The sequence below is a fragment of the Tenrec ecaudatus genome, chromosome 10 (genome assembly GCF_050624435.1).
Source record: "Tenrec ecaudatus isolate mTenEca1 chromosome 10, mTenEca1.hap1, whole genome shotgun sequence".
In the NCBI taxonomy this organism is placed as follows: Eukaryota; Metazoa; Chordata; class Mammalia; order Afrosoricida; family Tenrecidae; genus Tenrec; species Tenrec ecaudatus.
The window spans coordinates 126443414-126469091 of NC_134539.1; the positions used below are offsets into that span (position 1 = coordinate 126443414).

A 25678-nucleotide genomic window follows, 5' to 3' on the forward strand; every position below is an offset into this window, starting at 1 on the left:
CACGGGAGGTCAGGATGAGGCAGCCTTGACTCGGTGGCAGTGAGATCCTACATTTTTAACACATATGTATCATATGTGTGTATGTATGCAGACATATATAGGTATGTTGTGGTGGTAGTTCGGTGCCATCAAGTGGGTTCCAACCTATAGCGACCTTATGTACAACAGAATGAAACACTGCACAGTCCTGGGCCATCCTCGCCATCCGCCCTGTGCCTGAGCCCAGTGCTGCAGTCATGATGTAAGTTCATCACGCAGGGGACCTTCTTTGTGATGTTCCACCACTCTACCAAGCATTTACCAAGCATTTGACCCTCCACTCTGCCTTCTCAAGGCACTAGTCTCTCCTGACAACAAACCCAAATATATAGAAGACCAAATATATAACTTGCCGTCCTTGCCGCTAAGGAGCACTCTGCCTGTATTTCTTCCAAGACAGATTTGCGTATCTTTCAGCAGTCATGGTATTTGCAATATTCTTCTCCAGCACCAAATTCAAATGCATCGATTCTTCTTCGACCTTCCTTATTCAAAGTCTTCCTTATTCAATGAATGGGTATGTTATATTTTGTAACATATATACAGTACATATATGTGTGTGAATATATGCACATGCATTTTGCAATGTATACTTTATGCATATGTGTACATACTAATATATGAGAAAATATGTATGCTTGCATATATGTACATCCTCAGATATAAGGGGAAAAGACAGCTTTTCCAAATATGATAGCAGGTGTAAAAATTTACTTGGTGTTTCTGATAATAAATTGTAAAACTAAAAATTATATATTTCAAAGTCATCCACATGTGTATTTCAGATACCAACTTGGTATTTGAATAGCTTCCTGGACACCTCTTGCGAAAACTCAACAACCGAGACAAGCATTCGGGGACAGAGCTTTTAATGGATAACAATTGAGTTTAAAGAACCAGCACCATGAGGATGTGGGAAGTGGAAAAGCCACCTGGTTGGAAATGGTAGGCGCTGGGGATAGTCTGTGGGAAATTCTTAGCATCACCAACTGTGTAATCTGTAAGCAGAGGATTTGTTTCCTTTTGATGCCTCGTCACGATGAATAGTCTGTGCTCTCAGGAGTATGTTCAATGGTGCAATGTTTGTAGCTCTAAATGTACTTGACAGATTTTTACTTCTTTATAATCTTTCTCACACAAACACATTTGTAAGGCATATGTTTGTTGCAGCACTGTAGAGGGAAAATAAATTTATAACAGTACATGCTCATATAGGAGAAAACTGACAGCTTTTCCAAATATAATAATAGGACTAAAAACTGATTTGGCATTTCTGATAATGAAGTGTGAAACTCAAAGAAATTTTCTAAATAATCAAGGATGTATCAGTACCAGGAGAAAGATTAAACCATTTTGTTCTTCTCTCTATCAAAAAGAATACTGCAACATCAGTGTCATGTGAAGAAGCAATCAAAGAATAGATAGCCAGATATAGTTAAAATTATTGTAGAGATTTATCAGGATGTAAATTAATTTTTTTAATCTTGTGATTATGGTGTATTTGACCTTTTAACCTGATAATTTGTTGTTATTTCTGAACAAACCTTTTAACTTTGATAATTTGTTGTGACTTCTGAACAAATCTTGTATTTCTTAATTTTGCATCCCTCATTTTATATTTTTCTTAATGAAATCTCCTCCTCCTAAACTGTATGACCTCATATCTTCAAAACTTGCAATGAACTATAAATGCATATAATAAACATGCATACAGTATGTTAGAAACTCACAGAAACCTTTATTAAATAAGAAGATCAAAACCCTGGCTATGGCAAAGAGACACCTGATTGGTGGTGGTCCTCTTATATCAGTCAGGGGCAGAGCAGACTGGCAGCCCTTTGTTCATCCTAGCTTGATGCCCAGATCTTGGCCAGAGCTATTTCATGCCTAGGGCACATTGAAAAAGAAGAAGAAGAAGAAGAAGAAGAAGACCAAACTGTGAAGCTGTTGTTTCTGCACGTCCTCCAAATGGGTCTCTCCCCTTCTGAAGGCAGTGTCTCCATCTCGCTAAGCCTTCCCCCATGGACTCTGTGTGCTTCGCTTTACAGCACAATGGACATCCTTGATGAACTCCAATCCTTGTCCTTTGACATGTCCTTTTTGCTTTCAGGGGAAGAAAAGAAGTCTAAAGGGCCTGATTGGGACTGTAGAGTGGACTGGGTAAGGGTTCCCAATGAAATTCTTGTAGGACAGGTTTTGCTACCCTTAAGAATAAATAGGTGCATTGTCATGATGGGAGGGAAGGGGGAGACAAAAACTTGGCATGGATCTCCTGACATGTGTCTTAGCCAGGTAATTTTCAATGTTCTTAAACTTCTTGATAATAAGTCCTCATGGGAATCCTGTGTACTTGGAGTATATGACAGAGTACTTCTCTGTAGATACCACTGAACACAGACAGGTTTAAACACATTTTGCTCAGAGAAAGCTTTCTTTGGTTGCATATAAATAAACCAAAAGACAAAAACAAAAACACTGACTGATTCTGACTCACTGGGGCCCCTTTAGAACAGAATCGAACTGCCCCTGTAAGTTCTGTACGTTTGCAAGTTTGTAAATCTGTGTGGGAGCAGAAAGTCTCATCTTTCTCCCATGGATCAGACAGTGTTTTCAAACTGTGACTTTGCAGTTGGTAGCCCAACTCGTCATTCACTGGGCCACCAGGGCTTCTTCACACACACACACACACACACACACACACACAGCTGTTGTTCTGACTCACAGCAAGGCTAGGTACAACAGAACTAAACAGTTCCAGGTCCTGCAGCATCCTCACAAATTTGATGCTTGAACTCGGTGACACTGCTGGGTTCGCACTGGGCCGCTAACTGCAAGGTCAGCCATTCATTTTCATGGGTGCCTTGCAGAAGACCTCAGAGGCTCTGTGCGCCTGTCAAGATGTACAGCCTCCAGAAACCCTATGAATCAGAATCAACTTGATGGCAGAGGTGTATATGTGTATTTATTTTTTTAATTTGTGGGAAAATGGAATGAAAAGATAGTGGAATTTTTCCACATCAAAAAAAAAATTGAAGCCACCTTTCCATGTATGTATACATGTGTGTGGGATCCCTGGTGGTGTCATGGTTAGAGGCTGGGCTGCAAACCGTAAGGTCAGCAGTTTGAAACCACCAGCTGCTCTGTGGGAGAAAGATGGGATTTTCTACTCTTATAAAGAGTTACAATCTCACAGGGGCAATTCTAGCCCAACCTAAAGGGTTGCTATGAGTCAGCATCAACTTGAGGGCAGTTAGGTTTATTTTATTATTGTTATCATTATTTTGTGTACGTGAAGTCAGAGAATTGGGAAATATTGAGGCGTGACACCAGAAGATAAAGCAGGCAAGCAGTATCTTAAGAGAAAGGAGAGTGTATTATAAACAATATGGAGGATTTACTAGATAGGCACCCTGATAGGGTCTTTGCAGATGCTAACCACAAAGCCAATGGTTCAAGTCCACTAGAGAAAGGCGAGGCTGTCTGCTCTAGTTAATATTTAAGTTTCAGAAATCCAGAGGAGTAATTCTCCTCTGACCCATAGGATGGCTGTGAGTTGGAATTGACTCTATGGCAGTGAGTTTGGTTTTCCTTAGAGCATGTCGCTCAGATCTGAATCTATAGTGCACTATGCATTGGGGAGGGGAGGGCGAGCACTGTATGCCAATGTAGTTACAAGGCAAAATAATTGCCATTGGGATCTGAAATATTTGAAATCCATTTGTTTAGTGCATTGTCTCCCTGTGACAAAAAGCCTGATGAGAAGCCTGCTTATTAATTTCTAGGAGGTCTTTGGTCAGGGGCTAGAAAAACTTAAAAATTGTAGGAAGGGAGAGTCCCTCCCCTGAAGACATACTTACATGGAAAGCCCAATTGTAATCAGGACTGTACTTAATAAGCATGGAATCAAATAAGCTAGATAAATCAAATCATGATCTCAGATGGAAACTCTATTTTGCCATTTCCTTGTCGCGGGGACGCGCTCCGGACAGTTTGACTGCAGAGCCTGCGTCTTCCTCTCTTTCAGGAAGGCCACATAAGGGCTCTAAAATTACCCCAAGTTTTAGCCTAATGACAGAACTTGGAGGCAACTGTCCTCTTCTGGAAGCTTCCGTGGCTGGCCTGTTAAATTCTGTCATCCGTAAACAGACTGCACAGCCATATTCACCTTTACAGTGCGTTCACTTTCTGTCTCCCTGCATTAGTTTAAGTACATGGAATCTTCATCTTTTATTCTCAGAGAAGTGACATGAATTCTCAAAGTGCCCTAATTCTCTCTTTAGAAGCCCCAGCATTCTCCAGTATCAAAAAGTACAGGTGTGTGTTTCCATAAAAATTAGGAAGTAGCTAAGGTGTGACCAACCGGAAGATAAGGCTGCCAAGTGAGGTAGTTTATTGTGCCAACCTGGCCGATAAACACATGTGGGGTTAGTTGAAGGGAGCCTCCCCTTTTGAGTTCATGGGTCTCTTGCTTTGTGATGGTCGGACCAGGGTACAGCTGCCTTAGCCAGTTCCCTGCTTAAGCTGGCAAGGCTCACTTCCTGCAAGACATCCCTGAGGAGAAGCCACATGGACCTACCTCGCAGCAGCCCTGAGTGCTGGAGCAGCTGTGTGGAGACCTCTGTCAGCGCTGAGATGCTTACACGCTCACTGATTCTGTTTTCCTCCTGCAGTCGGTGTCATAGTGTGTGTTTTGTGAGATGGGGGAGGACTTCGTGGATTGGTGTTGGACATATGAGTTAATGTTGGACTTGTGGGCTTGGGCAGCACTGGGTTGGAATGTTTTCTTCATATGGACTTAAACTTTATATAAAATTCTTATACATGAGTTTCTGTGGATTTGTTTTTCTAATGTACCCAGACTAACACACCAAGCAATGTCTTCATGGGTGACAAAAAGGGGCATCTGAGCCTTAAGGTTAAAAATTGTCAAGAACTTGTGGCTTACCACCTCAACCTGTTATTGTATTGTTCACAAGAATTTCTAGGGTGGGAAATCTGTCACCGAAGGTAAAACATTTATGGCAAACATGAAGGGAAAAAAGGCAGAATACAGCACTGTATCTACCCAGTGAAGTTACTCAGATAAACCTTAGAATCAGCCCTGCATGTGGACAAAGAATGGAAGGAGAGCTTGGTGGTCTGTTTGCTAGTAAGGAGTTCATTGATATAGTTAGGAGCCTGGGTGGTGTCACTGGTCACTCACTGGACTGCTCACCACAAAGTCAGCAGTTTGATTCCACCAGTCGCTCCACAGCATAAAGGCAAGGCTCTCTACTCCCACAAAGATTACAACCTCAGAAAACCAAAGGACAGTTCCATTCTGCCCTACAGGGTGACTAGAAGTCAGAATATACTGGTTAGCCATGGGTTTGGGTATTAAAGGAGGCACACCAGTTAAGCACTCAGCTTCGAGCCAAAAGGTTAGTGGTTTGAACCCAACCCATGACTCCCTGGGTAAAAGGCCTGACAATCTCCTTCCTTCGAGATGTGGAGTCTCCGAAACCTTACTCTGTCACGTGGTGTGCTGTGCATACAAGCTGACTGCACCGAAGACCACAACAGTGTGATTTAGGCTTTGAAACCACTTTGGACAATCTCCCTTCTAACACTTCTTTAAGGGGATCAAACACTGGCTATTGGAATCTCAAACTCATATGTAAGCAAAATGGAGTATCAGACTCGATCACAGATGTGCAAACTGTGCCAAACCTTTCCATGACAGCCATTCACTTGGCCATTGCTTTTCTCCAGACAATTCGGCCAAGGCTGACTGTGGCCCTGATACAGTATCAGATTCATGCCGGGACCCTTACAGATAAGCGAATAGACACCCTATTGGATCAGAAACGAGCAGATACAGGTAACCCCAGAGGCAATTGGTTGGGCTAGCTTGAAAATTGCCAGGGGTGGAATAATAAGATAAAGGGCTTTGAAAATGTGGCCATCAAGTGGTTAAAATTCATTATTGCATCTGAAGCTATAAATCATGTGTGTTCTTCAAATTTGGTCCAGAAACCATGAAAAATCCAAGCTCAGGAACCAACAAAATGATCATTTTCTTTCAATATAATTTCCCTTGAGTTTGGGAGACGGCAGTCTGATTATAGAGACCCGAGTCAACAAAATGATTCATAAAAATAAACCTGCTCGAGACGTGGTCTGCTTCTTCAGACTGGCTCCATGTGGGTTTCCTGCAGAACGCAGTCTTAGAAGCCCTGGTAGGAAATTCAGCTCTGAGGTCGCTAGGTGTTGGCATCAACTCAATGGCAATAGATTTTGTTTTAAATGACAGAACTGGACTCTCTTGAGGTCCACTTGTTTTTTGGGGGTACTGACAAGTTGCTTCGTCTCATTTCGAGCCAATGTGAGAGAGTAGAACTGCCCTTTTGGATTTCCCGGGCTGTAATCTTTACAGATGGAAGCCCCAGTAGCCCTGTGGCTAAGCATTTGGCTGCTAACCAAAAGTGGGCTGAATGATCCCCGCAGCCAATCCCTGGGAGAAGAATGTGGCAGTCGGCCTCCCTGAGGATTTGCGCCTTGGGAACCCTGTGGAGCAGGTCTCTCCCCTTCGTGAGGGTTCTGCACGTCCAAGTCCACTCAATGGTTCCACGCGTCGAGTCCACTCAATGGTTCTACAGGTCTGAGTCCACTCAGTGGTTCTGCACAGGCGAGTCCACTCAATGGTTCCATGGGTCCGAGTCCACTCAATGGTTCTACGGGGCCAAGTCCACTCAATGGTTCTACGGGTCCGAGTCCACTCAATGGTTCTACGGGTCCGATTCTACTCAATGGCAGCGGATGTTCTTTGCAGAAGCAGTTTTTTCTCTCTCTCCCTTGAAGAAGGAGGGTCTTTTCTCGCTCAGAGCAGCTGGTGTGGGTCGGAACCACTGACGGGGGCTCCCTCGGTGGTCCTTGGTCCTATCTCTCTCTTCAGTGCCTGACCCTTCAGTCGTAGGAGGGCTGCTTTCACAGCATTGTGTAGAGACATCAGTCCATTCTGACAGGATCCTAGAGAATTGGAGCGGGGAAAGGCCTGGGACATAAGCGACACCAGCCCTCATACAGCACGGGTGAGACCACTGAAGGCCAGACCGGTCATGTCCCCACATCTCCAAGTGACCGCTGCATGGCTCAAGGAGGGGGCTTCTGTCACACGCAACAATTACTTGTTGGCGGCAGAGGGTGGGTAACGTGTACACTCGCAATAGCAATACAATTGACAGCTACTGTTTTCACAATACTAACTAGAGTGCTGTTAGTATTTGAGCTTCATGAAATCAATGGGAGGAGGTGGTTTAAAATGTGGGTACTGACCCCCTTATCTTGGTGGCAGGGCCCAGGAATGTGAGCTAATTCTGACCCAGGGGTCTAAGGACCACACTGTGGGAAGCTTGACTTTAATCACTCTTGATCAAAGTCCTGATGAGGTTGAATTCAAATTGGCTATTTAGTGCTTTCTACCCTACTCTGGCTTTCCTGAGGGAACTGTGGTGATGGTGTTGAGTAAGAGTTTAGATGCTAACCACTAGGTCAGCAGTTCAAATCCACTGGCCACTCCTTAGGAGAAAGACGAGGCTGTCTGTCCCTATAAAGATGTACATTCAGACTATGAGTCTGAATGGACTTGATAGTGTGGGCTGTCTGTTGCTGTCGTTGTTTTGGGTGGAGTTCCTGAATATTATGATCTATTGCCTCGCTCTCGACTGCTGAGACATGGGCAAGTCTGCCAAGGTCAGTCCTGAGAGGAACTCAGGAGTCAGGCAGAGGAAACAAAGACCATGTAAGGGGTAACCATAGACCTGGTTTAGAAAGAAACCCAACAGCCAATTCCAGGAAGCTAAATGTTTGTAGTTGAGAGGTGCAATGGTTATGTGCTCAGTTGGTAACCAAAAGGTTAGTGGTTCAATCTTCCCAACTGCTTTGAAGAAGGGGGCGGGGTACAGGGCAGTGTAAATAAAGGTTTCAATCTGTCACTGCAAAGATTACAGTCTAAGGAACCCAACAGGACAGTTCTCCTCTGTCCTAGAAAGTTGCCATGAGCCAGAATTGACTGGATGGCATGAAAGACCAACAACAGCATTGGAAGTTGGAGCAGAAAATGGAGGAACCCATTGGCAGCTGCTGGGAGTAAGTCAGGAAAGTATGCAGAGAAAGAGACGAGACTGTGGCTGAAAGCAGGACGGAGTGCAGTGAGAGAGGCCGGGACACAGTCTCCTTGGAAACTTGTGTGCGAGAGCAGAGGGATGTAAGGGATGTTTGCTTACTTGCATCCCTCTGGTGTGAGCTGCTGTCCAGCCAGCGCCGACTCCTGGTGACCCCACTACCAACAGGACAGAAGGCTGCCTGCTCCTAGGCCATGCCATACACCTGATGGGTCAAACTCTGGTGACTGGACCGTGTTCCTTTGTGATCCACGTGGTTTCCAATGGCTGACTTTAAGAAGTTAGTCTGGGAGCTCCGCTGAGACCAGCTCATCCTGGCGACATGCAGGTCTCCAATGGCTGAGGAGTGGTGGCGGAGCAGGAGGAGCGCTGGTCAAGAAGGGAACTAGAGTCGCTCACATGGAAGGCAAGCTTGCAGGCACTGAACCCATAGTGGCAGGGAGAGGCTTAGCAATAGTGGCTTGCAAAAAAACAAAAAACCCAACAGAGCAGCAAGGAGAACTGACAGGTGACCTGGACTTGAAGGCACAAGGTGAGAGAAATGGCATGGGTATCCAAAGCTGCACTGTTCTTCCCACTTGAGAAGTGCCAGGAGCAGACAGACAGTCCCAAGTGTCCCCCAGGGAAGCCTTCAGGGAGGGGCTCTGGAAAATCCCAGTGCATTTCCAATCATCAGAACAGATGGGAGTTCTTCCTCCCAAACTGCCCTCTGCCTGTGCTGGATTATCACTTTCCATTTTCCAAGCTGCTCCCAAGGACTGGAGTCCTTGGTAAGCGCCGTCATTCAGGAAGAGGGATTATAAATAACCTGGTGACAGTAGGCACACATCATCTGTCCCTTCCCTTGTCTCTGTCACCTCAGGAGACAGCTGGGAGAGGTCAACCCTTTCGATGGTTTCTCACCCTGGTCCTCTCTCCGCTAGAGAAAAAGGAGTAAGAGCCTGGAGATAAGCAGCTACTTCATGGCCCTGGCCTGGCACCAACTGTTCTTTCTGGATTAACTCGGGAGCCATCCTTATCTAAGTCCTGCGTTCCCCTTCTGGCCTCAGAGCTGACAGAACATTCAGTCCGTGCAGGATTATGGGCACCGAGATTAAGAGAAAAGGGACAATCCCGTCACCACCGAGACTTGGGTAGCTCTGAGAGAGAACTCACTGCAGAGAGGATGCAGACATGTGAGGAAACCAGGGTTTTGTGGGAGTACTTTGAGGTTCATTTATGGGTGATGAAGCAAAACCAGGACCGACTCAAATTTGTATCATGTGAATGTACAAGAACTACAACAGAGCAGGAAAAATGCCAGGTCAATACCCCGCTGGAAATGGAACCTCCCTCCTGGAGAACAAGGACAGTATATTCATTGCATAGCAACCAGGTCTCTTGGTTGGCAGAGTTGGAAGTGATGGTGCCCGGCTCAGAGACAGTGGCCAACCGTCTTGCTTTGGCTGCATGCCACTCTTCACAGCCCTGGTGATAATCCATTCTCACTCGCCAGGCTCCTAAAAGGGTTTGCTGCACCTCTTCCAAGTTTCCCATTCCAATATGTTCTTCATCTTTTCTATTATGGTTCTGATATACCCCTTGTTTACAAATCCAAGTCTGTCCAGATTTCACTGAGCCGCTTTCCATGGGTCTGCAGCTCGGCAGGAAGTCCATCCTTCTGTGATCCTTGATTGGCACCAGCACTGATTGCTCATCAATGGGCTCAAGTTAGTTGTGAACAACTCAATGACGGAGGATGTATCTGTTCATCCATCTCACCATCTGTGTTTTTCTGGGTAGATTAGAGAAACAAATTCATAGACATTCATATGGGTATAAGAAAGAGCTTTATATACAGCAGCAGTTGAATATTGAGGAAACATCCCAGTCCAGTCCAGATCAAATCCACAAGTCCAGTGTTAGCCCATATGTCGGATACCAATCTATAAAGTCCTCTTCAGACTCATGAAGCACATGCAATGATGCCGTTTGCAGGAAGATCACACGCCAGTGGGTTGGAAGTCTTCTGGATCAAGTGGCGTTGTAAGCACCTCAGCACTGGCAGGTGTCTCTACGTGGCTTCTCCTGGTGCAGGGTTCTGGCTGAATCCGGGTAGGTCCCTGAGGCTTCTCCAGCTCCCAGAGCGTGGTGCCAAGCAGTAGAGCGTCTCCCAGGAAGGAAGCCGAGAAGAGTGTGTGTCTTCCCAGAATCCTCAGGGGAAGGCCATGCCCATACAGAGGTCTCATTGGTTATATCTTGATTGACAGGCTAGACTCCACCCCTACACTCTTAATCCTCATTATAGCTACCACACCATTGATCATATCAATCCACTCATTCACATTCCAGAATCTGCTGGGATTGGCAAAACTTCCCGGAGGAGTGTACTGAAATCACATCAGTGTCTCTAAGGATCATTGCTTGGGAACCTGCAACTTTTCAAACAAAAGTGTGTGTGTGTGTGTGTGTGTGTGTGTGTGTGTGTGTGTGTAGGAGGGAAGGTTCAAATCACACTGAAGCCTTATTAGAGGTTTATCAATACAACCCTCCACTGGCCAGAGAAGACTAGTCTTGGGCTCACCACTCCTGACATTGCTGCCCCCAAAGAGCAGCAGCACCCCTTCTATTTCTTTACACACTAAGGGAGGATGAAAGGACAGTTATGGTGTTCCTTTGGAAAAGTCCATGGAAACACAAATGTTTACATGAATCAGGTCTGTCTAGTTTTTTTTTTTATCAAAACTGCTTCTAACTCATGAAAGACCAAGCTAAATCTCACTACACGGTATTCAGTGCATCGTCAGACACATCTTTAGAGCAGCAGGCAAAGGAGCACCCCTCCCCTGGCCCCCACACCCCAAATGCAGCCCTTGTAAGCACCAGCTTAACATGGTTTGGAAATTGGAAGACAGTAAAATGAGAAAGCCTTAAAACTTGCTCAAATTACCCAAAGCCCTGAGCTGCCTCTCCCCAGTGGGGCATGGAAAGGGGGAGGGGGAAACAGTCCACATGTTGCAACAGGTGGGCCATCGATCTGAGAAGCTGCTGTGAGGTTTTCTGTCAGAGGGAGAGTCAGTGATAGGAACACCTGCTCTGTTTCCACTGATGCCGAACTTGCCTCCCAGCCTCCGCTTCACCAGCCCGATCTGGCTTTGCTTTGGGTGAACAAGCCGTTGGAGTTTCCTCCAGGCGGGGACCCGTATGATGTAGGTCAGACTTGGGTTAGAGTCTTGGCATCACTGTGGGCACTGGGCTCCTTATAGGCAAAAAGGAATATCTATCAGACAGACAGACAAGCCTACAGACATCTGCTCAAGTCTAAGTCGGTTCACTATCTTCCATGTGGCCCAGAGAAATGACCTGCAAAGTGGTCCGGAGGAATGGGGCAATCTTGTCCTGTGTCACCTCTTTAGCCACACCTTAGAGCCAGCCACGTCTTCCTTCTCAACAATTATGGCCGAGCCACACTGGCTTTTCCAGTACTTCTGACTCTGCTTGCAACCCACAAAGTCTTGCTCAGACTCTTCCTTCTCTCTGCGGAATGGGCAAAAGCCCTCCTAACTCCCACCAGTGAATGCTTTCTGGTGAGAGCCGATTCATCACATGCAAGGGAAGCACCCCTCCATCCACAGGTCAGGCTTCCTACAGGTTCTCATATGAATACGGCAGGTGAGTTTACCCTGGAACCATGTTGCAAGTTGTCAAATAATGAAATGCTTACTTGACGCTCAGCTCTGTGAGGGTGGAGAAGGTATCTCCATTTGACTACTACTTACTCCCCAGGAAGAAATGCTCAATGGACTTTTTCCTTGTCTATGCTTCAACTCACCCTTTTGCTTCCTGCACGCCCTACCTCCCAACCACAGAGAATTCTGAGTTTCCCCAATAAGCCATGGTGTCCACTTGTCTGGACACTGTCTTATCTTTGCCTCGTCTGCTGAGGTCTCTCCAAAAATTCATTTGTAACACTCTCTCAAAGCTTTTCAGACCTCCCTGAAGAGACCCTTCTACTTTGTCCAGGGGGATATGATCCCTCCCATTGGTGGGACCCAGCTGTATCTTCTGGGCTCATCTGTTAGAATGGTAATTCCATATTGAGGACATTAATTTATACATTTGAAGTTAGTACATTGTCAGGACACTTTAAGGCCAAAATGGGATTATAACCATGCTTTCAGCTTGAATGCCTAACACCGTGATATTCACCTAAACTGCACAATAAACATGAGTCAAATGTGAATCTGATTGTGCAGTAACTCACGCCTATGCATGTACTCATTTATCTATTTGGTTGAAATGTATTTATTTTATGCCTCCTGTGTGCCAGGATAAGTGACTATAGACTTCAAGGTGCATATATTCTCGTAGTCTAAGATGCAAATAAATACACAAACCAACCCATAAAGAACTACACTTTTAGACGCTGAGCGGTGATATGATGAAAATAAAATAAGGTGATGGGACAGAGATGTTAGAGGTAAGGGAGACTTTAGCTCAGGAGTCTGGATGACCACCAGACTAGCAAAGAAATCCTGCAAGGTTATGGCTTTAACCAAACAAATTTATTTCCTCACAGTTTATGAGGCACAAAAACAACTCTGCTTTCCGGGCACCGACTTTAGGGGAAGGCTTGTCGAGGGGTTGAGGGGGTGGTCCTTTTCTCAGCTTCTCAAGACTCAGAATTCCACGGTTCCTTATAATTCCAGTCTCTAAGTGGTGTCAATGCTTGTCTGCTTCTGGGCCTAAGATTCTCTTCTTGGATCTGAAAGTGGTTAGGGTGTTGGTCATCTAGAGACATGACTGTGGGCCTTAGTCACTCTTTCGGTGTGGGACTGACTTCACCCCTGTGTTGGAAAAATCAACCAACCAAAACCAAAAGGGCGACTTTGACCCACGGGCAAAGTTCAGAGGGTTAGGAAGGCAGCAGTCATGGGAGGAGGATGAAGCACAGGGGATGGCCATGGCGGCATGTATGAAGCCCCCTCGTATTGCTGACGTAAGCACGGTGCCAGCAGCAGTGGTTTTACTGTGGTTCATTTGTTCATGTGTCTCCTCATCGGGCCCTTCTCAGGATCTCTGCCTGCTTTCTCGAGTTTCCTTCTAGATGGTGTCCCAAATAGAGGCCGGGACACCAGGAAGCCATGGGGCCGATAGGAGTGGCTTCCTTAGAACTTATGTCACAGTTGAACATCCACCCTGTCTGCCACATGCCCCTCTTGGAGTGCAGGGGCCACCATTTGAAAAAATTAAAAAGTTAAGTTGAAGACACAGCCTATGTAGTTACGGCTTCATTAGCATAACAAAGGGATCCCTATTCCCAAACTGGCTTAGATCCATGGGTAGAGCATTCCAATATGTGTTTTTGGGGTAAGTGCAATTCAATCCATCACAGTCAGTGTCTGTCTTTCAGGATCCTGGTTGATATTTGTAATACTGTCTCTACTAAATTGTAGCTATTTTATCGACTCGATGACAGTGTGTTTAGTTTGGGTTGGAGCATATTCTTTGCAAGTCCTTTAAGTCTATCAGTATAAGAACCGATCCCCTTTGCTAATCACTAAAGCGAAACCTCAATGATGTCTTTTTGCTAGGACAAAGGAGGCCTTGTTTCACGTGCAACATGATGAAATGAAACTTCTTTTTTTTTGGTCAAATCATGTGGAATTGAGCTTTGACCATATTCAGCCCGTAATCGTCCCAGCTCAGTCGGCCTTACAAACATGGCACCGTATGTTTGACGACAGTGCGGCTGTCGGCAGACAAACCACAGCTCAAATCTTTCTTCCAGCATTTACCATCAGTGTTTGCAAAACTCTCTAATTCAGGTTTCTTCTATCACAAAATACTAATTTTATCAGAGTCAGCGGATTGAATATGATAAAATGATGTGTCGTCAAAGGCTGTGGCTGAGTGAGCATGGTTCAGTCAGTATTGGTGACTTTTGTTATCGTCTAGGTCCATTAGTGGTCAAGAAGATAAAATGAGATGACGCGAACACAGCAGAGGCACAGAGTGACTAGTTCATGAATATTAATGATGATGTTTACCATATGCCAGAACAGTAGCTGCCTTGTGACTACCGTGGAGCGTCCCCCTGCATTTCGATTGTGGAACTCTGCCACTCCAATCATGCTACAGGTATTAATTCTTTAGACAAAACACATGGGTAGTGTTTCAAATTACTGACTACTCCCTTCAGGGCCTGTCATGTTATTCTAAATGGGCCCGTGTGGTCATTCACCAAACTAATAATTAAATGCTGGAATTTTGCTAAAAACAAGTAACAAGCCAAAGATATTGGTCTTCAGCTTATACCCAGAAATGAGTGTTTTGGAAACTATATACTTTATCCTTTTGAACAGTTTATTTGTCCTTAATCCCCCTTTAACTGCCTTTATTCACTGACTGTCTCCATCCAGGGAGCTCTCACCGTCATGGCAAGAGGAGCAGCTTCTTTGCATTTCATTCTGGAGAGGGAAAAAAGATCTTCCCCAAGGAGTTTTAACAGATCCCGACACAATGGATGGCATTCTGACATACTCATTCACTGCCATCGGGCCAATGCGGACTCATAGCAGCCCTCTAGGACAAGGTAGAATTGCCCCTGCAGGTCTCCGAGACTGTAACTTTTTATGGGAGTGGAAAGCCGGGTCTTTCTCCCACAGAGTGGGCTACTGGCTTTGAACTGCTGACCTTGCAGATCACAGCCCAATAGGTAACCCCTACATGACGAGGGCTCTTCCACTCTGACACAAATGGCTTTGGATCACTTATGGTAAAGGAGAACCTACTGCCTTTTTACTCCAAGAGTGGAGTAAAAGTAGAAGACTGAGTTATGAGAACAGGATGAGAGGGAGAGGAGGGAGGGGTGTTGGCTGGAAGATCGTGACTCTCTAGTTTCCATCTGAGAGAGATTGCTGGGCAATCAGATTTAGAATGGAGCTAAATGTAAAATCTACTCTTCCTTGATAACAGCACCCGCGGAGCCTCAGGAAGCCTTACTACCCAGGAGAAGGTCGTCACTGGTCCCTGGACCCTCATCACGGGAAGTCTCCCCAAAGGGGCTTTTCCTTCAGGCTACCATCCAGTGACGCATTCAGGACAACAGCACCACAACAGATGGTTCATCTCCGATAACAAGTTACCCTCCGACCATGCTTAACCCAAATCTGTCTCATATGCCCACCCACCCCCACCCCAGAAATTCAGGTCCTCTCTCTTCATGATGATGGTCCAAAATGTGGACCTCATACTGTTCTGCACATCTCTCAGTCTGAATGTGGTACCAGCCCTTCCAGGCATCCTCCTGGTGATTCAAACTCTTGGGTAACAGCTCCCTCCAACTTGAATAGGGCTGCCTTGTTGACCAATAGGATATTATGGAATTCACCCTATGGTGGAATTGCCAACAGTTGACAATCTAAAGGGCAGCGTGTACCCAACAACAGAGTTCAGAGAGTTCGGAGCGAAGGAAGAATGGAAACAGGAAACACTGGGAGAAAGCCAAATACGCAGTGGTACACTTATCAGGCTGCCATGGAGGAGTTGAACCTAAATGTGTATCAATTGGTGAATGTCAGACTGATGATGTGCTTTATAAATCTTCATCTACTTCACAATAAAGTTTTGTTTTTGTTAAAGGAATGCCTTGGGAAGGTTGGCGCAGGACTCTTGAGGTCAGAACATTAACGACATGGGTGCTTTTGTCTTGCCCCTGTGGATGGCTTGCTCAAGAGGAAGCCAGCTTTCCTGTTATCGGGATACTCAAGCAGTGCTATGGAAAGGTACAAGTGATGAGGAAATAAAGGCTTTTGCCAACAGCCCTGCGAATGAGTCCTCTTGGAAGCAGATCCTCCGGTTACAATCAGATGACTGCAGCCTTGGCCAATATCTTGTCTGCAACCTTTGAGAAGCCCTGAGTGAGAACCATGTAAGTCATTTCTGAACCACAGACCCTGTGAGATAATATATGTTTACTGTTTTAAGCCATTCCATTTGGGAGTACATTGTTACACCAATTAGTACTCACTCATCTTCTCCTTCTCAAATTCTATCATCTGTGCTCCTCATGGGCATAATCAGTAGTTCCCAACATCCTCAATTTAGCCTTTCAGTGTTTATTCAATGTTGGGCTGCTAGCTGTGAGGTCAGCAGTTTGAAACCACCAGTTGCTCCTTGGGGGGAAGATGAGGTTTTCTACTCTAGTAAGGGGCTGCAGTCACAGAAACCCATCACTCAGAATTTACTTGTTGGCCATGAGTTTGGTTTGGGTTTGGTTATTCTAAACAAGGAGGCCTGGTAGCATTGTGGGTTATCGTGGGTAGATAACCTCAATGTCAGGAGTTCCAAACCCCCAGCTGATCTATGAGAAAAAGATGAACCCTTCCATTCTCATAAAGATTTACCGTCTCAGAAAGCCCCGGGGCAGATTTTACCCTGGCCAGCAAGATCGCTATGAGTTGTAATGGGCTTGGCGGCAGTGAGTTTGTTTTTTGGGAGATGCATTTGCTAAAAAGGAAGCCTAGTTCTCCCTAGCAGCTATTCCTTCGTATGTAGCTCAGTAAAGGTTAGGGTACTTCCCGTGGCAAACGAGAGGAAACCTGGCTCACAGTGAGCTATGCGATGAAGACACTTCATTATCTCACGTAGGAAGACGTCTAGCAAGTTGCTTTTGTTGTTTTGGGTTACAGCTCACTGGTATACTCACTGCTGACTTCTTTGGACCCTGACACCCTTAATTCCGTGTCCTCATTCCCCCGTAGTCCCACAATGGCTGCCACCATTCTAGACACAACATCCATGGGAGCGAAAATAAGGGAGAAGGAGCGACAAGCGTGAACTCCCTCCTAAGACTCATCATTTTGATAAGAAAACAAAAACTTCCCCAGGGCTTCCCAGCAGGTTTTCAGTTATGTCTGACCACAACTTGTAGTCCTTGTTATCCTCTCTGCTCCTACTTCCTACTTTCGAGGGGCACTTCCACCGCCTTGTTCATAATCTTCTGATTTTTTTCCAAGAGATCCTCCTTGTGGCTGCCTTCTGAGTGGCAATTTCTTATTTTGCAATAATGACGACAACAACAACAACAACAGAAGGGTTCCTGGTTACTGTTTCTCCTCTCATCCGGACTTCCACCTTGGTTCCTTCCAAGCTCAGCACTCACAGATAACACACGCAATAGCTCCGCCTCTCCAGTCCTCAGCCTCTGCTCTGAAGGCCTCCACCCCCTTCCTCACCACACTCTTCCTCAACCGGCCTCCCGGTATCGTGCTCTGAACCTCCCCTTATCTAGAAAACAGCATCTCCCGAGTTATGACGGGAACGCTGAGCATCTTCTTCTTCCATCAGCACCTCCTGGCTCTGAGCCTGCCTTCTCTCTCAAATTCCTCACCCACTCTGTTTCTCCAGCCCTTTCTAAGCCGCCAGATGTCACTTCTGAAAAAGTAGCCTTCCCCTGCTGAAGGCTCACCTTCTCTCCTCCTCCATGATCAACCGTCGCCTCTCTGCGAGGCCCCTGCGGGCAGCGTTGGCTTACTCTGGTGTAGTTCCTGGGACTGGCTTCTTATGACTGTGGTCTCAGCTCATTTCACCTCCCTCAAAGGGCTCCCTGACCTTCTCACTGAAATTGCCCTCACTCCCTCTCTGGTTACTCTTCTCTTGCTTCCATGGCTTTGTTTTGCTTTCAGTATCATTCTTATCATGTGACAATTACCCTTTGGCTAATTTGTCATTTATGGTCTGTTTTCTCCCTCCACGCACTAGAGTGCAGAGAGATGGTGCTTGTCTAGTGCACGGTGTCATCTCAGTGCCTGCAGATTCACGGTGCCAAAGAGGCTTTTCAAGGGAGAGAAATCTGGGTTTGACTCTTCAGGGGTCTTTCAACTTTTAAACAAGGGGCCAGTTCACTGTCCCTCAGACCCGTTGGAGGGCCGGACTATCGTTTTTTTTTAAAAAAAAACTATGAACAAATTCCTATGCACGCTGCACATATCTTATTTTTGAAGTGAAAAACAAACAGGGCAAAACACCCGGCAGGCCGGATAAATTTCCTTGGCGGGCCGCATGTGGCCCGCAGGCTGTAGTTTGAGGACACCTGCATCTAGCTTAACGGGGCTCACCTGAGATTGCATCTAGCTTAACTGGGGTCACCTGAGATATGCTTTGGGGAGGGTTTTTTGTTTTTAATTTTGTTTTTAAATACAGAATGAGGTTGTATTGGTTTTGGTCATTGTTGTTGTTGTTTATAACCTCACTGAACCCTAGATTTCTCATGCTACAAGTACAGGCTAATACTATATCGTTTGCAAGCTTGTTGCATCTGAACACGGTGTGCACACAAAATCTCTTCCTTTCCTTAAGCATCGGAGATGGACGGGAGACAACAAAGCGGAAAACAGAAGGCAGTGACTGCCTTAGATTTTCACTAATAGTGTGAGTCCCCGGGACCTGCGAGTGACCGCGATATCCCGAGAGTGAGAATCACCAGTCTCCAGAACGCAGCCATCCCTCAGTGACGGGAAGTCGGAATCCCATCACTGCACACAGACTGGGGTCAGGAAAAGCAAGTGAGGAAACATTTGTACTACTTTGGTCAGAGAAAGTTAACTCTTGGTCCTGCCTATTCCAGTGGATATTTCTCTTCATCTTCCTGAGCTTTCCTACATCTGTCAAAGGAGAATGATGAAATCCACCCTAACGTTATTATTACCATGAAATAAGAAAGTTGTTGTGAACGGTCTCGCCCCGTGCCTGCCAACCATCTCCAGATACTCGGGAGGTGTGACTTTAGCCCCATCCTCTCTCACAACACTGAAGGCAGGAATAGCTCAGCCTGCTCAGACACCCCTCGAAGTCAGCAGTCTGATCCGACGAGTAACACTAGATAAATCTAGTTCCATCAGTCCCTGAATCACTTTAGTGAGTAATAGTAACAACACTAAGTTATTTCTGTTCTCCATCTCTTTCCGGCAATCAAAGTACCAGTCAGACTTCTTTGAACAAGCTCCTAGCCAGTTCCTTCTGCAAGCCCAGGTAGTATGTCCATGCATGTTGCTGAAGTCACTGCCTTTCCGCACTATCGCACTGCAAGGACGGGTGCAAGCGACCAAATGCTGCCTGCTTACTCTAAATTTAGCAATAGATCATGACACTTTGATATTTCTTCAGGGAGTATTAATTGTAGGGGGAAAGTGATGGCGTCTTATTTAGGTTGTCTGCAAAGTCAAAGAAAGATTATAATTTATAGTTACTATGGTAGCTAATTATACTCTCAAGGATATGTCACTTGGACTTAAAAAAAAAAAAAAAGCTTTGATCATAGATGAGACCCTGTTGGGGAGTCAAAGAAAACGAGAAAGTAGAGTTTGCCATCTTGAAAAAATGCCTGGCTAAGGGTCCGAATTTCTCTTGGAGTAGGAAGTCAGTTTAGGTTGATTTCTCTGGGGTCCTAAAGTTCCTACCAAATATCTAAGTGTGGGGGGACAATCTTGTCCTACATTAACCTGTATGGTTTCCCCATGTACTCTGGACTTCCATTGTGATGTTCCTTTGTTTGTGCAAGTAGATGTCCTTCATCAAATTCATGGCATTCAAGTACACCTGGACAGGACAGCCTGTGAAGAATGTGCCATTAGGCAGAAGGGGCTTTTTATCACAAATCACCTCCACTGCTGCTAGAGTCGAGATCAAGACCTTAGAGCTGAGGTAAGGAGTTGGGAGTAAGAGCAAGAGAATTGGAGGTGTGTCTGAAGGAACTTGCGCTCTGTCTTATCCCTTCAGACTGAGTTTTTGAGGGAGCCAATGATAGAAGTAATTAATATTTCCTTCCTAACTGGGGCCCAGGAAAATCAACAAGGCCCTGGGAGACCTAACTCAGTTTTCCAAGTCTTTCATGAGGCCTGGGCATATGGGGAAAAAATGTACAAATTCCCAAGAAGAGAGCAGCCACTGCTGTTGATTGCCATGTAGTTGATTGTGACTCATGGTGGCCCCGTGTGTAGAGTGGAAATGCTCCTGGAGCCTTTCAAAGTGTTACTTTTGGGAAACAGATGGCCAGGCCTGCCTTCCCACGGGCCTCTGGGTGGGCTCAATCCAGCACACTTTTAGATAGTAATTTAGCCCTGAAATAATATACAGCTCCTAGCTAACTCTATCGAGGCATTTAAAGGTGGGTTACAAGGAACCCGGTTGAGAACACTACAGGTTGTAACCAATGGCTGAAGGATACTGTAGAGCAGGACAGATACCAATTACCAGGAAACACCACCCCCACCCTCAATTTCATTCTTGCATGTTTTTAAAACTTCCACCAATTTTCGATGCCATCCCAAGAAGAAAGTAATGAAATTTTATTTGAATGAGTTCAAACTTAAAATGTAAATGCTCTTAGACTAAGACTGTACCGTCTGCATATAAAGATTAAATAGCTTTTTAGGAATATCTTCTAAAAGCTGCCTTTTTTGTTTTATTGTACACCTGGATTCCTAGCTTCTGGAAGTAATGTTCAATGCCCAGTGGAGACCATATTTATTTACTGAGCAAACAATAATAATAATGTCAAGCCCACAGACCCAAGTACTATCCTTTACGACATGATCCCCCCAAAGACCCACCCTCCTGCTTGTCACCCACAGCTCTTCTGGGTTCTCCATACCATCTAAAAAGCCAGTGTGGGTACCCAAGGAGTACAGAGAAAATTAGCTTTCATAATATGTCACACAGGATTCTTGAAGCTCAAACACCATCCTCCATGTTCAACCTTGCATCCGTCACAAGGGTGCCAAAGTTCCAACCCTCGAGGAAGGGTACGCCCTCACCCCAGCACTTTCACTCTTCCACATTGGTCCTGTTTTTGTTTGCTTACTTCTCATTGCCCCCCCCCCAAACTGTTCTTTATACTTAAAGAACATGGACTTAGGAGTCTAACACACACAGACTTAAGAGCTCAAAATGTGGTCCTTCCACTGACCAGCTACACAGCCCAAGGCAACTTTTCTCAGATGCAAACTTCTATTAGACTCTAATGTATGGGTTATTTTGAATTATAGATTAGATAATGAGTCAGAAATTAGTTAATGAGCGATGTCTCATACATAATAGCATTAAAATGGGGAGCTATAATTATAATTAACAACTCCAAATGATCTGTTCATTTTTATGTTGATTCTTTGTTTACCTGTTCCTGGGCTAAGCCATGCACTCCCCATGGCAGGGATGTTGAGAAACTGTACTGTCTGGCATTTTCCAGGTATTCCCTAAGTGACAGTGGAGGAAGAGCAGGGTGAACACTGCACATTCAATCTAAACTGTGCAAGTGTTAACATGTCTGAGGGAGGGAGCCTCTGCCATTCACCAGACAGAATCAATAGCTCTTCTATCAGAGCTGCAAACTCTCCTTGTGGCTCTTGTTTTTTCTGTTTGCCTCATTATGTGCTGTTTACCTGTTGTTTTCTAATTATTTACCTGTTACTTATCAAAAAATATCAGATATATAGTCTGGAGATGCTGGTTGTTCAAATGGTTAATTTATTTGACTGCTTACCAAACGGCTGGTGGTTTGCATCCACCCAGAGGCACTTCGGAAGAAAGTCCTGGTGATCCACTTCTAAAACATCTGCCACTGGGGGGCCTGCTGGGGCTCTAACACACAGCAGGTCATCATGAGTTCGAGCCAACTCAGGAGCAAGAGATTTTTGTTTGATTTGGTTGGGTTGGGTTGGGTTGGGATGGGTTGGGTTTGGTGGGTTTGGTTTGGTTGGTTTAGTTTGGTTGGGTTTTGTTTGGTTGGGTTGGGTTGGGTTGGGTTGTTTTGGTTGGTTGGGGTTTTTTGTGGGGGTGATGGGGGCGGGGCTTGGGGGGGTGGGGTGTGTGTGTGTTGGTTTTGCAGTGGAGGGGGAAGGGATGTGTGACAAAGAAACAGACTATCTTATGTATCTTGTTAGTCCAACTAATCACTCCTTGATCTTAAAATCATCCCTGAACTTCTGGGATATACCCCTCCCTGCTGCCTAGTGAGATGCAACTCGGCGACCCTAAAAGACGGAGCAGAACTGCTCCCTGGGGTTTCCGAGCCAATGCTCTTGTGGAAGCAAACTGTCTCAACTTTTGGGTTTGGGGCAGCTGGTAGGTTCAAACTACCAACCTTTGAGTCAGTAGCCATGTGTTTAGCCTACTCTTCCAGCAGAGCTCCTTGGGACATGATAGGGGATCACTAAACATTTAATAAGTCATACTACAAAATCCCAAACCAATTGTCCTAATTGTAATGAGTCAACAATCTCTTGTCTGCTCTTGAAGTTCAAAGGAGGGTGGAGGTAGAAAATGGCAGTTTTCAATGCAAGTATCGAGGAAACGGTGTGCACACCCAGCACAGCTGACTGGAGATGTCCTTGACCCTCTGGGACAGCTGGGCTCCACATGAGAGGAGAGCTCTCACTTTTGATCTTTAAGACAACTTGTCATAAAATAAAGCAAGAACTCAACAGGAGGCACATGCTTTCCTTTCCAGCATCCCATATGCAACCAGAAGCCCTGGGATTAAGAAACATGAAGACCTACTTACTAAATAAAGATCACCAGCTTCCCAGAGAGCCAACTGAGAGGCATACAGTGTGGAGGAGGACCAGAGTAAAAATGACAATGGAAGATAGCAGGAAGCATTGACCAACAGCCCCACCCTCACATCCCCAGTAAGACAAATCTAACCAAGCACTTCCCCTCCCATACTAGCTCCATGAGAAAGTAGGAAGGTCGATGGCACAATTGTTGCTGTGGTCATTATGTACCAGTGGCTTGACTCTGACTCTCCGAGACCCTATCTGATTCTACATCCCATAGAGTTTCCTTGGCTGTAATATCCAGCATCTCCCCCCACCCCAAAGACGTTAATGGGTTCTAATTACTGATATTTTGTTAGAAGCCAAGTGCTTAACCATTGGGCCACCAGGGTTCCCAAGGACATGATTGCCATATCCCTATTTGAACCCCGATGGGAGGTTTCTAGGGCTTCCTACGCATGCCTGCAAACTTGACTGGAGCTGAGCAGATGACTTCAGGTCCCAGTGGCGGGCAATAGCAACAGAGGCTTGCTGTGTGGAATGATAAGGGAAGAAACCTATATTCCACCGCCGTGGGCGAGTTGTGGGGGGCTGGAGTTGTCACTGCCCTCTCTGCAGGCTGTCTCTCTATTCCTCTGCCATCAGGTAGATTTGCCATGAGCAACAGCACTTTCTCCTCCATCTCCCACTCCACACTCAGTTACCCCTCCAAGTGGCCGGACTAGTTCCTCCTCCCCTGTTTTTGGATTCATAATAGCTGAGCTATCAAACCGGGTTGGTGGTGGGAGTAATTAGGACGAGATCGGCACTGATGAGATTTTCTCTCCTGGATGTGTTCTTTCCTGCCATCCTCATTGCTTTTGACCCAGGAATGATGTAGCTAGAAATGCTGCTGAGAAGGAAAACCCCAAGGCCATTGCCAATCCCATATGCCTGGAACTCTTCATGATAAGAGAGACTTACACGAGCCATGGGTATGTGTTTGGGGAGAGGTACAATGCAGTAGCAACATCCCCTGTTTTAATAAAGACTAGGTCTAAGTGCCTGATTGTAGGGAACTGTGCAACATGCTGGCTGAATACATCAACAGACCCAGTCACTGACTCAAAGTATCACACACACATTGTGGATGGAAGGTCATCCGGAACACCCATGGGCTCCCTCTGGGCCTCAGTTTCCCTGCCACTATGGTTGATCCTATTTTTATTAGATGGCATAGGAAAAAAAAAGACTTGTGAGATCTTATCCATGAAAATTAAGGGCAAGAAGCATGTAAAGGGATCATCTTGATCTTTGGCTCTCATTGGTCTTAAGCACACCAAGGATCCCAGTGGGTGTTTCAAGCATATACGTGTCATCAGAGAATTCCCATCATCCTTGTGTACACAAGGCTCACTGCTTTGGGAGAGAAGGTCAATATAAATCATCTCTGAGATGAAGTGGGACAGAATTCCAGAACTCAACACCCAGCAGTAGCATGGTCTGTGCTGCTTTCTTTTAAGTTTATTTTTATTTGGTTTACGAGGCCTGCTAAGCTCCAACATGTGATGTCCCATTAGGGGTAGGTTACTGTTGGGTTCACAAAGGACGGCCAGAGTGGCGCTTGAAACACAATAGACTCTAAGCTATGCCTGGAGAGAATATGCCGACCGAGGCTCGCTATTATCAATTGAAGGCCATACATTGTTGTTGCTCATTGCTGTTGAATCAGTTCCGACTCACAGTGACCTAGGCACAAGAGAACAGAGCCCTGCCAGGTCTAGCACCCTCCTACAATTGTTATGTTTGAGTTCGTTGCTACAGTCACTGTGTCAATCCATCTCCTACAAGGTCTGCCTCCTTCGCTGGTCTTCCACGGTACCAAGCACGGTGTCCTTGTTTGGGTGACACCTGGTCTCAGGTGACATGCCCAGAGGGAATGAGATGAAGTCTCACCAACCTCTCTTTCAAGAAGCACTCTGGCTGTACCGCTTCGAAGATGGATTTGTTTTTTCTTTTGGCGCTACATGGTATTTTCAAAATTCGTCTCCAGCACCATAATTCAGATGCATTGATTCTCCTCTAATCTTCCTAGTTAGGCATTGGCTGCGAACCACCAGGTTAGCAGTTTGAAGCCACCAGATGCTCCCACTAGAGAACGATGAGGCTTTCTATTCCCTCAAAGTTTTAGTCTCAGAAACCCAAAGGGGCAGTTCTACTCTGTTCTATAAGGCCACTATAGTCACAATTGACTTGATGCCAGTGAGAATTTAAGGCCTTAAGTTTTAGAACTTGAATTACCCATCAGGAGCACTGAATGCCTACTCCATCTATTGCTGAATGCTGCAGCTATTTCACTCACAATGTTGGTGTTGTAGCCCAATCAGCTAACCATCAGACCTTCATGGTTCACAAAGTTTTCATTGGCTGATTTTCTATAAAGGATCACCAGGCCTTTCTTCCTAGTTTGGCATAGTCTGAGAGCTCTGCTGAAACATGTTCAGCATCAAAACAGCACATAAGCCTCCACTGACAGATGCATCGTGAATATGCATTAGGTACATTAGTCTGCTAACTATAAGGTCGGAAGGTCAAACCCACCAGCTGATCAGAGGGAGAATATTGAGGCTCTCTGCCCTCATAAGTAGGTACAGTGTCAAAACCCCTAAGTACAGGGTCAGTATGAGTCAGAATCAAGCTGATGGCAGTGAGTTTTGAACTAGGCTATGTGGTAGGTAGGAATTGTGTCAACTAGACACTCCAACTTGACTCTAGAAGGGTAGAGTAAAATCTGCCAATCACGTCACAGTTTGATGGCACCGCCTCGGTGTCATAAGCCTTTTGTATAAGTGCAAGATGAAGAGAGAGGATCACTCTCTTTGCCCCTTCTGCTGCTTGCTCGCTGGGATGCTGCCTCTGACCCTGAGAGCTGTCAGTGCCCTGTCATGTTTCCACCACCAT

At 45.6% G+C, this 25678-nt stretch overlaps 1 non-coding gene across 1 annotated transcript; it reads left to right on the top strand.

Moving 5' to 3' along the window:
- The first annotated feature begins 1796 nt into the window (after positions 1–1796).
- Positions 1797–1939, top strand: LOC142460623 (small nucleolar RNA SNORA48). Its single transcript, XR_012786796.1, has one exon. It is a non-coding gene; the product is annotated as a small nucleolar RNA SNORA48 (small nucleolar RNA).
- The last annotated feature ends 23739 nt before the right edge of the window (positions 1940–25678 follow it).